The sequence below is a fragment of the Microtus pennsylvanicus genome, chromosome 18 (assembly GCF_037038515.1).
Source record: "Microtus pennsylvanicus isolate mMicPen1 chromosome 18, mMicPen1.hap1, whole genome shotgun sequence".
In the NCBI taxonomy this organism is placed as follows: Eukaryota; Metazoa; Chordata; class Mammalia; order Rodentia; family Cricetidae; genus Microtus; species Microtus pennsylvanicus.
Window position 1 is genome coordinate 11,263,681 of NC_134596.1, and position 13,799 is coordinate 11,277,479.

At 38.2% G+C, this 13,799-nt stretch overlaps 1 pseudogene; it reads left to right on the forward strand.

The window, feature by feature from the left end:
- The first annotated feature begins 209 nt into the window (after positions 1–209).
- Positions 210–12,792, forward strand: LOC142837854 (serine/arginine-rich splicing factor 3 pseudogene; annotated as a pseudogene).
- Positions 12,793–13,799: the final 1,007 nt, after the last annotated feature.

The following is a 13,799-nucleotide window of genomic DNA, read 5'->3' on the forward strand; positions in this document are numbered from 1 at the left end:
CGAATTGAGCAATCACTGGATTCTTAGCCTTTCTATCAGTAGATAACCCTTGTTGGATTAGCCAGACCACAACTGCAAGCTACTCTAATAATTTCCATATATATTCCATTCTGTTACTCTAGAGAACTCTGACCAATACAATAATAAAGTTTGTTTAAAAATATTTCAGCAGAGTAAAACAATTTCCTTTTGCGAGATGCTGCATAGCCATGATGAATATGCAGGTGAGACCACCTAGCAGGCATTCTCCTCAGTTCCTGTTCCTAACACAGAGGGGTCCTATACCTCACCGGAAGTGGCCGGAGGTTGGCCTCACAGTCTTCTGTGATTGGGTAATGCAGAGTGGTACATTTCTAGGGAGAAATTAAGCTTAAGCATACATTTGTATTTTAGAAAATAAATTTCCCTGGAGGAATTTTAAATTCTACCAAGTTACTTCCTTATGGTTAATAATTTAAATGAACTTTTGTCTTATTCAACCATTTGATAGAAAAAATACTATATTTTGCTTACATTTCCCACCATATTCTCTCCTTTTACAATATATTTTCATTATTTCCTTCAGATTCTATAAGAATTGTTTGACTTTCTCATTTTTAGGGTATCCATTCATATTATGTTCATAAGATGTAGGAGTTTTGTCATATATAGCTGCTTCAATTAGCACTAACCCTTATATGTATGAGATCACATAATACCCAACTGTAATCATGATTCCTAGGGGTTTTAGTTTGGGTTTTATTGCTCTGAGGAAACATCATGACCACAGAAATTCTTATAAAGGAAAACATTTAATTGGGACTGGTTTACAGTTTCATAGGTCTGTTATCAACATTGCAGGAAGTATGACAGCATGCAGGCAGACATGGTACTGGAGAAGGAGCTGGCAATTCTACATCTTGACCCACAAGCAACAGAAGGACACTGCTGTACTAGGCCTAGCTTGAGCATATAAGACCTCAAAGCCCACCTCCACAGTGACACACTTCTTCCAGCGAGGCCACACCTATTCCAATGATGTCATACCTCCTAATAGTGCCACTGCCTATGGGCCAAGCCTTCATGCACACAGGAGTCTGTGGGAGCCATTCCTATTCAAACCACCATATTAAGATATAATAAGTGAGGTCAGGACTGAGGAGGTCATTACCACTTTCTTTCTTCAAAACCATAAGATTGTAAGTAAAATTTATTCCTGAATTTTAAGCTAATTCAGTTAGTTGAAAAGGTAGCTAGTCCTTGAAGAGGCTTTATAAAAATAGTATAACCAGCCATATATTAGCATGTAAGTACAACATTGTCCACATATCCTCACAATGACTCTCCCTCTTTTCCTTTTATCTCTATATTTATTTTTTAAAAACTATCTTCTCTTATTTTGCATACCAATCATAGTTCATACTCCCTCCCTCATCCCATTTCCTCTGCTTTCCCCCACCCTACCTTCCATCCACTACTCAGAGAGGATAAGGCTTCCCATGGAGACTCAACAAGTCTAGCACATGGCTTTGAGGAAGGATTAACACCCTGCCCACTATATCTAGGCTGAGCAATTATCTCTCCAAAGAGAATGGGTTCCAAAAAGTTAGTACAAGCAGTAGGGATAAATCCTGGACCCACTGCCAGTGGTTCCATAGTCTGCCCCAGCCATACAACTGTCACCCACATTCAGAGGGCCTAGTTTGCTTTTTTGCTGGTATTCCCCATAAGTTATAACATTTGTATTGTATCCCATGTGACTTGAGGTACTCAGTTACCCCCTTTCTTATATGATATGCTCTGGTTGGAGTCCAGTATCTGGAGAATTTGTGGCCTCTTTGATAAAGAGGAAAGTTCCTTGCCAGAAAGGTACCGTTATCTCTGGAGACCTGGTTGACCTTGAAGGGTAAATGGCCAAATACTGGTTATCTTTCTTTGATCCCTTTATCCTCGTAGGCTTCCAAGTGTTCATTGTTGGATGCCAGAAAAGGAGATTCACCAGTCTTATAATTTTGGCTTCTGTGTGGCATTCAGACAAGGCTAACACAAAGCAAACTAAATAGTTCCATATGAATTTGTAGTTTCCCCAAGTGGTTAAAGTCTAACATAAACATAGGCAATTATCTTAATTAGACATGCATTCTTATTCTTTCAAGATAGTTCTCGCCGGGCGGTGGTGGCGCACGCCTTTAATCCCAGCACTCGGGAGGCAGAGGCAGGCGGATCTCTGTGAGTTCGAGACCAGCCTGGTCTACAAGAGCTAGTTCCAGGACAGGCTCCAAAACCACAGAGAAACCCTGTCTCGAAAAAACCAAAAAAAAATAAAATAAAAAAAAAGATAGTTCTCATACATGTTATCAGGAGCAATCAGTATCACTTTTAATAATCAAATATATATCATTCTTAAGTTCCATCCTCCAAAAGCTCTAAGCAACTTATGCAGACCCGGTATAACTCAGACTTAAGATTTCATTTTGTTTTCTTAACCTTTTATTTTCCATTCTAAAGACAAAATATTATTTTGTCAAAGAAAAGCCATCTGTTCTAAAGGCCATCTAAAATATCTGCTTTTCTTTTTTACCTTTTATATCAAAATTGTAATCTCATATTTATATCATTCTCAACTATTTTCTCTCATTCTCAACTATTTTCTTTCATATCTACTTAATATTACTTTTCCATTTCATTTCCTACATTAAGAACAACCCCCTGGAGCACAGTTTTAGGGGCTGCATTGCTGAAGAGTACTTTTTTCTTCTCCAGTGGCCATCAATTGGCAGTAGCTTCCTATATGGGAATGGGATCTCTTATCTCTCTTCTCCATCCATGCTATGCTTTCAGATAGCCTGATAACGTGCAGTTCTTGTTAATTCAGTCACAGCCACTGTGAGTTAAGCATAATGTTTTACATTAGCTTTCTTCAGTCAGCCACTATCTCTAGCTCTGCTCCCTAAGCCTTGGAGAATAGAGAGTAATATAGATATTCCCTTTAGGACAGAGCACTCCACAATAATGTATTCTCTGTATGTGCTGACAAGTGACAGACCTCTGTATTAATTGTCACCTACTGTAAAAAGAAACTTCTCTGAGAGGGGTGAGAAGTGCACTAATCTATGGGTATAAAGATAAGAGTTTAAGGGGCAATTTAATACTATCTTGATTTAGCAGAATAACAATAGTAGGTTCTTTTATAGGGGCTATAACCCACATAATCACAGGCTTCTTAGGCCTGTTGACAGTATCAGAATGGAGCATGATTTAAATACAATTAGAAAATCGTTGGTTGCTCTTCCGACACTTGTGCCACTACTACTCCAATAGGCATGCTTTGCCTGGCCAGTCATTGTAGCTCACAGGATTCACAGCTGGGTATGATCAATAATTTCTCTTTACAACTGTTAGTTTATGTAGCACCTCCCAGCACCATGAATCTAGCCAATAGAGAACAAATTTCAGGGACTGTGGTACTTGACTTCTTCATGTTCCCTATCACAAGCATGTTATTATGTCTTTAACAATAAAATCGTATGGACTTGTGAACCTTTAGAACTTCATTAGCTAATAACACCAAAAAAGTAAGACATTTATAGCACTTGGCTTTATATTTGTTAGCGTGGGGTGTCTACTAGAGGCATTGATGCCATATTATAGGGTAACTCAGCTTTAGCTTTCTACCTTGTTTGTGTTTGGAGTGTGTGTGTGTGTTTGCATGTATATGCTTTTGCAGTAGTAGGTTTTCAACATGGATTTTGCAGAAAGTCTTTCATGTTCCTCCTCTATCCCGCTCTCTCCTCCTTTACCCCTATATGATCCTTCCTACTATTTTATTCTCTATTAACTCTTTATACCAGCTCCTTCTATCTCCCCTCCCTGTAATATTTCATTCTCTCCACAGTACTGAAGTTTTAATCAGTCAATCAGTCTCTGTAGGAACAAATACTCTTTAGTTTTTATCATGTTTGGTTGCCGGAGTCTCAGCTCTCTGTCTAGAAATGTGGAGTAAGTATCTTCAGCTGGGGTAGATTGGATTAGTTGTATGATTTAGGCTTCTTACCTGACTAGAGGGCTCAGGAAGGGACTCTTGGAGGAAAAAGAGTGGTATGTATTCCACAGGGAGGTGTGGGAGTGATGGAATTGCTGGTATGGGTTTAATTCTCTTTCCTAAAGGAGGATGGTCCTTAGGTCTTTATATGAAAGGAATTGGTGGCCCACGTCTGCCTATAGAAGAAGCCAAGAATGCACAATAGGGTTTAGTGAAGTTCACAGGGGTCAGTGAAGTTGAGTTGACTGGAGAAATCTAGACTCTATGCCAAGGGATACAGGTCAAGGGCACTCAGCAGGGATGGACTAGGTTAATGTCATAAGTTGGCATCCCAACTTGAAAGAGAGGGTGTAGGAATGGGCAGATGAAGTCAGGAGTGAAATATGTGTTACAAATTTAATTTTATGAAGTCTGAGATAATTTATCCTTTCCCTTATGAAAAAGAAAGCCTGATTTTGCATCATTGTCTTGTATCTTAATTTCCTCAGAGGCTTAGCCCTTGCCATCTACCATACCACATTTTCCTACTGTGAAACACATGGCAAAGTGTGACACAGTCCTTTGGCTACTGGTGATTGACCATAAGACCTAGGCTAGGTCACTTCTGGATAAAGTCCATGCAGAACATCTTATACTGTATAGAAATATTCTCCAGACCCTCCCCTTAAGGTCGATCCAACCGAAGATTCTTTGTACCCTGACTGAATCATTGCCTCCACCACTGACTAAATCCCTTGCAGGAGGCTAAAATTGTGGTTTGGGAGCCACACTGACTTTGTATGTGTCTTAATCACATTCATAAAATGTCCTAACTGCTAAGGCAGCTCTTGAGCTTTCCCAGTTTTTTTGGGAGGGTGGGGGTGTGTCCTAGACTGTATAAAAAAAGCAGCTTGTGCATAGAACATGAAGGCAAAAGTGTGAGATGGAAGGAGTTGCTCATTTCACGGGGGCTGAGAGGCAGATATCAGGGCTCCAATTCTTTTCAAGGCATGCTTCCAAGTTTCCCGTTCAGTCTTATTGTTCAAGTTCCCATCACCTCTCAGTAGCACACCAAGCTGAAGACATAGGTTTTTGGAGGACACTGTACATTCAAACCACATCAATGTGGAAGGGAGTTTTCAATGCCTAAAATGTCTTGGATAGAGAAGTTTGCCAGTGAGAGGGCGGGGCAATCAGAGTTGTCGATTGCACTTTTGGGCTGCTGGGCCTTGTGGAAGCAGAAGCTACCAGGTAAATGTCAAATTCTGTGTCTGAAGTGTTGCTTTTTATACACTTACATAGGGTGAGAAAGCCTGCTTGTTGATGAGAACTCTCTTTTAACCAAACTTAAGGGAGATTTCTTTGAACCATATGTTTGGATCCAGGCCTTGCTCTGCCTAGCTTAGTGCTACCAAGAAATCCTGCTATGTGAGTTTTTTGGAAATTCTTCTTTACTTGATATTCACTTGAATTCCTGTTTGCCCCACCCTTGATATACAGTTCCTCATACTATCTTTTCATCCGCTTCTTTACCTTGGCCATTGGTTATAAATCTCTACTTCTCTGCATTGTAGGTTGAGTTGAAATTAAACTACTTATGCTCATTATCTAAGAGTCCTGTTGAGAAAACAAAACCCTAGCACATCCTTTGTGGAAATTTAAATAAATCAGTACTTGTATACAGTATGGTGGTTTTCCAGAAGTCAAAAATAAAATCACCATGCAGCCTAGCAAGGTCGCTATCAGGTATACATCTCAAAGAAAGAAAACCAGTATTTGGAAGAGATATCTAGACTCCCATGTTCATTGTATATCTATTCACACAGTAATAATGGTACACACTTGTAATCTTAGTACTCAGAAGACTCAGACAAACAGATATTTGAGTTAGAGGCCATCCAGTTATTCATAGCCAGTCCCACAATAGGCAGGACTACAGAGACTCAGTCTCAAACAAAACAAAACAAAAAACAAACAAAAAATAAAAACAAAACAAAAAAACAAGCAAGTAAGCAATAAGGATAATAAGCAAATACAAAATATATGTCTATCACTTGATGAGTAGATAAGAAAATATACATTTGTACAATGAAAATTATTCAAACATAAAAAGAATGGAACACTGTCATTTATGCCAGCATGGGGAGGGAATTATTTATAGTTGAGATGAGACAAATACAGAAAGACTAGTACCACATGATCTAATCAATAGGTGGAATCTACAAAAGTTAATCTTATAGGTGAGACTAGAATGGTGGCTACCAGAGGCTGGAAGTGTAAGGTGAGGGGAAGAACATGGAAGAGTTGAGCGAGAGTTACCAAATCATGTGGAGGGAGGTCATTTATGGGAGATTACTACACAATGGAGTCATTTATCAGTAGGGAATTTTTACAAACTTGCTTCAGAAATCCTGCCCTGCTAGCCTTGGAATGTAGCCATGTGACAACACAAGGTTGAGGTCCCGTAGCACATGACTGAAAACTGTGACAAGATCTGAATTCTGACCAACCAGGACTACCCTTCTTTGAATAGCAGAGATCACAACATTGGAAATTGCATACATGGCCACTCACATTGCCCTCCCAAAAATGTACTCTTACTAATATGGACCAGGCCTGAAAACTGCACCCAAAGAAGCTCACCCTAGCCCAAGGACTTCTACACAGCAAGAAGCCGATAGTCCATTATTCTGTGCTCTGCTTGAGATTAGAGTTGACCCTCTGGGATGGAGCCTTATTCAGTGCACTCAGAAAACTAATCTTCCTGCGGTGGTCTAACAAAGTGCTTCCTTCACCGCCTGCCACTTCCATTGTCTGCAATAACTCACTGGAAGCTAAAGGGAAGTTGTGTATCTGTTGTGTTGCTGTGTTTTACCACTCCCATGGACAGCGTAGTTTGCTGTACTTCAGATAGCTAGAAAAATGATTTTGAAAGCTTGGCCATGAAGAAATGATTGCTCTTTGAGGAGATTGATATTGATGTTTAACCTGATTTTAAGCATTATAAAGTATATCATGTTACCACATTGATGTGTGAAATTTTATGATTTTATGTAACTAGTTAAAAATAAATTTAATTTATAAAAACCTTGACATTTCAAAGAAATGTCAGAAGAATTTCTGCTGAACACTGCCTAAAACTTAACACTGGAGATCACATTAATGACATGTGTTAGGTGGCTTTGGTGACAAAAATGTTAATGGTAATTCTTTACTCCATCCTATCTTAGCTTGTCTGTGAGTCTATGCTTATTTCTCTATTCAATCTGATAGTGGAAATGGAAAAAAATGAGTTAAATATAAAAGAAAGAGGGGGTGACCATTAGGTTGTTAGAGAAAGCTACAGCAAATTACACTATTAACTATTTACCTAAATAAAAACCCATAATAATGTAAAAGGAGACTGTGTTGGTTTCCCAGGGACCCAGACACAATGACATAGAAGCTATAATAATTACAACACTGTTTGGGCAATGGCTTAGATGTATTCTTAGCTAGTTCTTATATCTTAAATTAACTCATTTCTATTAATGTATGTATCACCATGAGGCTGTGACCTACCGGTAAGGTTCCAGCATCTTTCTCTTTTGTCAGCTACATGGCACCTCCCTGACTCTACGTTCTTTCTCCCTCCATTCAGTTTAGTTCTCCAGCCTAGCCCTATTCTGCCCTGCCATAGACCAAAGCAGATTTTTTAAAAACCAATAGTAATAAAACATATTCACAACATACAGAGGGAAATCCTCCATCAACAATAACATAATTGCACGTATAAACATGCATATATACTTGTAATGAACTTTTCACCTGAGCTGATGATGCTCACTTCAAGAGCCAAAGACCACCTAACATGGTATCCAGACATGAGAAGCCCTCTTTTGAGTTGTTGGCCAGAGCTATTCAAGAAATTCCACAAACACACATCTCCTTGGCTCTGGAAGGGAGTACAAACAATACAATAGAAAAAAGACCACTGACAAGAATACCAGAGAAAGCCTTAAGAATATGAACGAGTGTGGGTCGATTCTATTTCGTCCTCCACTATTTATGCATAGTGTTTATGAGTTATTCCAATGCCATATAGGTTTCCTTTTAAGATTCGAGGAACAGACAGGTCTTTTCTAATACAAAGATATTGTTCTCATTGACTGTCACATGCTAAACGAAGGCAGAGATTATTTTCTACACGATTGGCAACAGATAGTTAGGTACAGTAATAATCACCTTTCATCAGATATTCCTTTTATCAGCTTCAGAAAATTATAGTTTGCACTTCAAGAACTTTCTAAAGAGTACTTAATTATGCTAAAAATCCAATATTGTTGCATTTAGGATGATCCGATTAGTCCCCCGAGTAGCCCCCATTCATACTGCTAAATGTTTGTATATCATCTTTTGTCAAGACAACTGGAATTAAAGGATACAGACAATCCTTAGCAAAATAGTACTGCGGTGTTTCCTATCTCAGGTGTGCCTTCTATTCCTCCTGACAGAAGACACTGCAATTCTGCATTAACATGCCACACAGTAAGTAAACATAGAAGCATCATTTGGGGGCCAGTACTACAGTGTCATTGCTGTTTCCCCAAAGTATCAGATTGATAAGGTAGGTCTTGATATCTCTTCGAGTTGTCTGCTTATCCTCCCTCTCCGGAACATCTCCTCTTGATTTGTTTGTCATCTATCTTCAGACATTCCATTTATCTGGTGTTTTCTGGGATGCTGTCCTGGTTGGATGCATCAAAGTCGGGGCCACCTGGGACTTCATTCATTCTGAAAAGACTCAAGCACAATCTTATATGAGTATTAAAAGAGTAACAAGCCCTTTTCATCGATGAGTTTCTAGAGCTTTCCACTTCACATATACTTTAGGCTCTGTTTCCTTTAGGGTTAAATGGTTTGGGGCAGCATAAAAGACGTTATCCTTTAAGGTGAAAATTAAAAAAAAGACATTTAAATTTGCTATAATGAAATATAGCAGATTATGTGTGGATATAGACAGATGAAGCTTCCTACCCCATTTTAATTTTTTTTTAGTTTGTCAATTAAGTATTTGATTGTGTCTTGTAATAGCTTTGCCCTGTGGATTTTAGAGATTTTAGGAACATGATTAATATTAAAATTCATTGAATCATTTTCTAGCATAAGCAGAACCATTAACAGCATTTAGTTGTAATGAGAGTCCTAGGAAGAACAGGCACAAATTTTTTTGACAAAGTCAAGTTTCAGATATGAGAGCATGGTTATTTTCTTGGATCTTCGGAGCTTCGTGCCTTTAGCTGGCCAGTCAGAGATGGGTACCCTGTATTCCTCTATGTAGTGAACTTTAGCACACATATCTACACACCTGACCACAGAGAATGCCCCATAAACAGAAAGCTGTAGTTTCAGATGTCAAGACATTATTAATCATGCACTAGGAGTTTATAATACTGTATAAAATAACCCCATCAATAGAGGATAGGCTCTCACGAACCTTTTAAAAGACCTCCTTTGTTAGAGTCTGACTATAAAAAGTAAAAAAAAAAAAATCAAACAAAACCTACTTAATTGACAGTGGCCACTGAAGTTTATAAATCTAAACCTAGATCTTTACTAATTTAAGAGTTGAATCTTTAAAATTTAGGACAATTTTAGTTTTGAGCTAAAGACCTTTTTATTAAGTAACAAAATATTTAGACGTTCCCGAGAAATAGTCATAGATAATCCTGAAGGAAAAAACAGGTTTTTCCATATAAGTATGAAAGTTTATATCCAACTGATACTGTAAGAAGAAACAAAAGTGTGGACACTACCAGCTTATAACAGTTTCATGGAGGAAGAATCTGTTTAAAAGCTTCAATTTTTATTGCGTTGTGCAGACAAGACAGTATTAGTATGTACCAAAAATAATTTTGGATGAAAACTTCCAAGTAATCCAATTTTTAACTGATCAGATTTTTGGGATTAACCACTTTTGGCCTCCAAGGGAATTTGGGAAACATGCAATTATGTTTGGAAGTTCTCGTGTTAGCCACCATTTTATCTTCAAGAACTAAGTTAATGGAAAGAATTATTCCAATTCACTCCCATTTTTCTTTGAAAATACAACTTAAGCCTTTTTATGTTATTATTACGTTTTTAGTTTGCACAAAACATACATTTAAAAAGTGAAAATTTAGTAATTTGTTGTTTCAGCAGTGTTGCTGTTAAACTGATTAAGCCATAGGTGACCACCGACATCAACAGAGAGATCTGAGAAGGATAAGTTGGAGCAGAAGTTCAAACCAAATGGCCTCTGTATCAATCATCAAACACATTAACTGCCAACTCCAGCATGTCTCTGAGGGCTTTGAAGACCATCTATTCAGGACATCTGATTTTAAATAAACTTTTATTTGTTTTTAGTAATTTGTTTTAGGCTTAGCCTTGAAAATACACAGAATGCTCAGTAGAGTTTGTCCTTGTAAATGAATGACATTTGTATTTAGCAAAATTACAAGGCTATTTTGAGCGCACTAAGAATTTCATCACTTACAAGGTGACTGACAATTAACTTGCATGCCTTAATTATCTTTAACAGTGTTTACAAGTAGCTTTTGTAAGATTAAGATTTTATAGTTTTATACCTGCTCAATTTGAGACCTAAGAATTTGGATTGAAGGCTTAATTGAAGACTTTGTAGCATCAAAATAAATGTTTCAACTGTAAACACAGTCACTAAGACCAAAAAGCTAGATATGCATGGGTCAGTTTCTGTTAGCTGCATAGATCTTGAAATCTATAGATACTATTCATCAAACATACCTTATTTTTAAATGAATTTTTTTTTAAATTAAGACATTTTTAGAGGCCTTCTGCTAAAAAAGATATAAGTGATTAGACATACAGTTTGCAAATTCCTGGGAATTCAAAGCAAGGAGTCTGGTCATGAAAAATATACCCAGAGGAGAAATTTGCCTTTTGTACCAAGGAAGAACTGGAGGTAAAACAAAAACCTGAACTCTCATAAATGTTTCTTCTTCAACACAGCCTTGTCTGCTCTATATGATCAATATACTGAGCCAGGGACACTAAGACTCAGAAATTTCTTGAGGATGGAAGCCACTCGTTCCAATTCCTGCCTCCCTACTCTAGCCCCTGGCACCAAATAATCACCCAGGAAATTTTTTGGTGGAATTAAATGTTGGAAAGACACTGAAGTGTCCTGATAGAAAGAGATGCATTAGCTGTGTTTTGACCTCCAAGTTCCCCCGGAATCTCCCTCTGTAGATCCTGCAGGAAGATTTCACATGACTCATGATCATTTTCCCTGTTTTAAGTAGAATTGTTCCAGACCTGTTTACCATAATGAACCATAATGAGAAACCTGCCTACTGCAGATTGTAAAGTGGTCCCTGGCTCGAGAATCAATATGGGAAAATATGCCCTGAAGAGAAAAAGGATTCAAAGAAAAACTGACAGTCTCTATTTCTGCCTTTATACGAAAATAATTTTATCCATTTTTATAAATACAGCAACTTTAAAAAAATTTATTTCTTTTACTTATATAAGTGCTCTGTCTGCATGGACGTCTTTATACTGGAAGAGGGAATCAGATACCACTATAGATGGTTGTGAGCCCCATGCGGTTGCTGAGAAGCACAAACTTGAGACCTCTGGAAGAGCAGTCAGTGCCCTTAACCACTGACTTCAGGCCCTGTATACAACAATTGAATTAAAAAAAATATGCTAAGTAGTCTAGACCCAGATATGTGTAGCTCTCACTTCCCATCAAGGAAGCTTCCTTTTACCTCATGCGGGGGTCATTACAGAAAATAACTAGTCAACGTGCAGAGAACAGCGGATGGTGGAGTGTCTCAGTCCAACTGATGTATGTACAGCGAAGCCCCTGCATAAGGCTCATGGACGAAGGAGAGGGAAAGTAGAATATCTGCTGAAAGGTAGTGTCTTCCATATATGCCAGGGCGACTGCATACATAAATTACATACATATGGTTGCCCTAAAAAGACCTGGAAAATGACAACCCTGGTGAAATACCAACATAGATGGAGACATCTGACAAGGCCCCACCCCTAAATAAAGAGCTACAGGCAATTAAAGATTGGCTGGAGAGGAAGAATCAGTATTCTCCAGAAATGTACCCATTTATTTGTTATCCAATCTGAAGTGGTCAGCCCTACAAACGTGTGCATACACCTCTATTCCCTGGACACCAGGGAACAGAGAGTATCTGCAGAAGCAGATATGAAGGGCACAGGTGGTCCTGTCAGAGTGTTGGGATTTAAGCTTTGACTTTTTGAACCCAGAATCTCGAAATAAATAGTGATTCCTGCCCTTTAGATTGTAAGGTGTATGTAGATAATCTTGGAAACAAGGGAATCAAGACTGAATTAGAATGGGATTTTGGCTATCATGGGCTACTACAAAGTGTGAAGGCTGTTCAAACCCTCCCGGCTTTGCTTTCATTGAGTTCAAGGATCCCTGAGACGCTGCTGACGCTGTCCAAGAGCCAGATAGAAGAACACCATATGGCTGCCCAGTAAGAGTGAAACTGTGGAATGGTGAAAAGAGAAGTCGGAGTCATGGTCCATCTCCCTGTGGGGGTCATTGCCCTGGAGATGATTACCGTAGGAGCTGTTCTCCACCTCTGCAAAGACCTCCAAGAAGGAGAAGCTTTTCTCAAAGTCAAAGCAAGTCACTTTCTAGAGACAGGAGAAGAGAAAGGTCTCTGTCTGATGAGAGAAATCACAAGCTGTCTGGATCTTTCTCTAGGTCGCATAGCCAATCTAGGTCAAATGAAAGGCAATAGAAGACCAGTTTGCAAAAGAAGTGGTGTATAGTGTGTAACGTCTTTGGACCGGGTAGGTACAGGAAATTCAAGTTTTGTTTGAGATTTCATAAGCTTGGTGTGTTTAGCTCTTCAAATTTGTTTTGTCTCTTGGAACACACATAATGACGTCATTCTCTATGGTTTCAAATGGATCGAATGAGGCATGTAGTGTCAAGTATTGTTACTTTACACTGTTTCATTAATCAAGATTGAATTTGCTTGAAGGTTAGTTTTTCATCAACTGAAATAAACCTAGATCCTGTCCAACTTAAAAAAATGTACATACAAGCAACACTAAATACTCAGCAGATTGTATGTGTGTGTACATGTAACAATAATACTTAAAGAGAAAAGTACTAGTTTCATAGGAGAAAATAACCATATATTTCTAAATAAACCCATTCTGAAGCGTGGTGTGCATGGCTGAACATTAAGAATTAGTATAATCACTTATAGTCCATGGATTGCTGTCCCAAAGAACCTGAGATATGAAAGAGATATCCTAACTCAGCTGATCCTAGGAATGCATCCTTTGTGCCTAGGGCTAAAGACTAGTATCTACTTATTAGTCTATACTATTAGAGGTCATTTGATGAAAGACTCATTTGGCATTTACCTCTATTAAGCAGCAATTGCTTTCACTTCTTTTCAAGTATATAATATAATTCTTCAAGTTGTTATAAGATAATGTATTTTTGCAGAATAGACCTCAGTGTAGAGGGCCTTACAATTCATACATTTTTGATATCCCAATTAAGAGAGGAAGTGGAAAATGGCAAGGATCAAGTTAAGTAGATACATGCAAAAATCATTTTCAAAACGAGAACATAAACCTAAACAAGCCACAATTTTAAAAATGCCAAACAATGTCAGAGGTCAGGAAAACATGTTTTTGTTAAACAAAGATGTCTATATCATACCAGCTTCCAACATTTTTCAACTAGACACTCTTTGGTAAGTTTTGAGAAACCATTTACCAAGAGTTT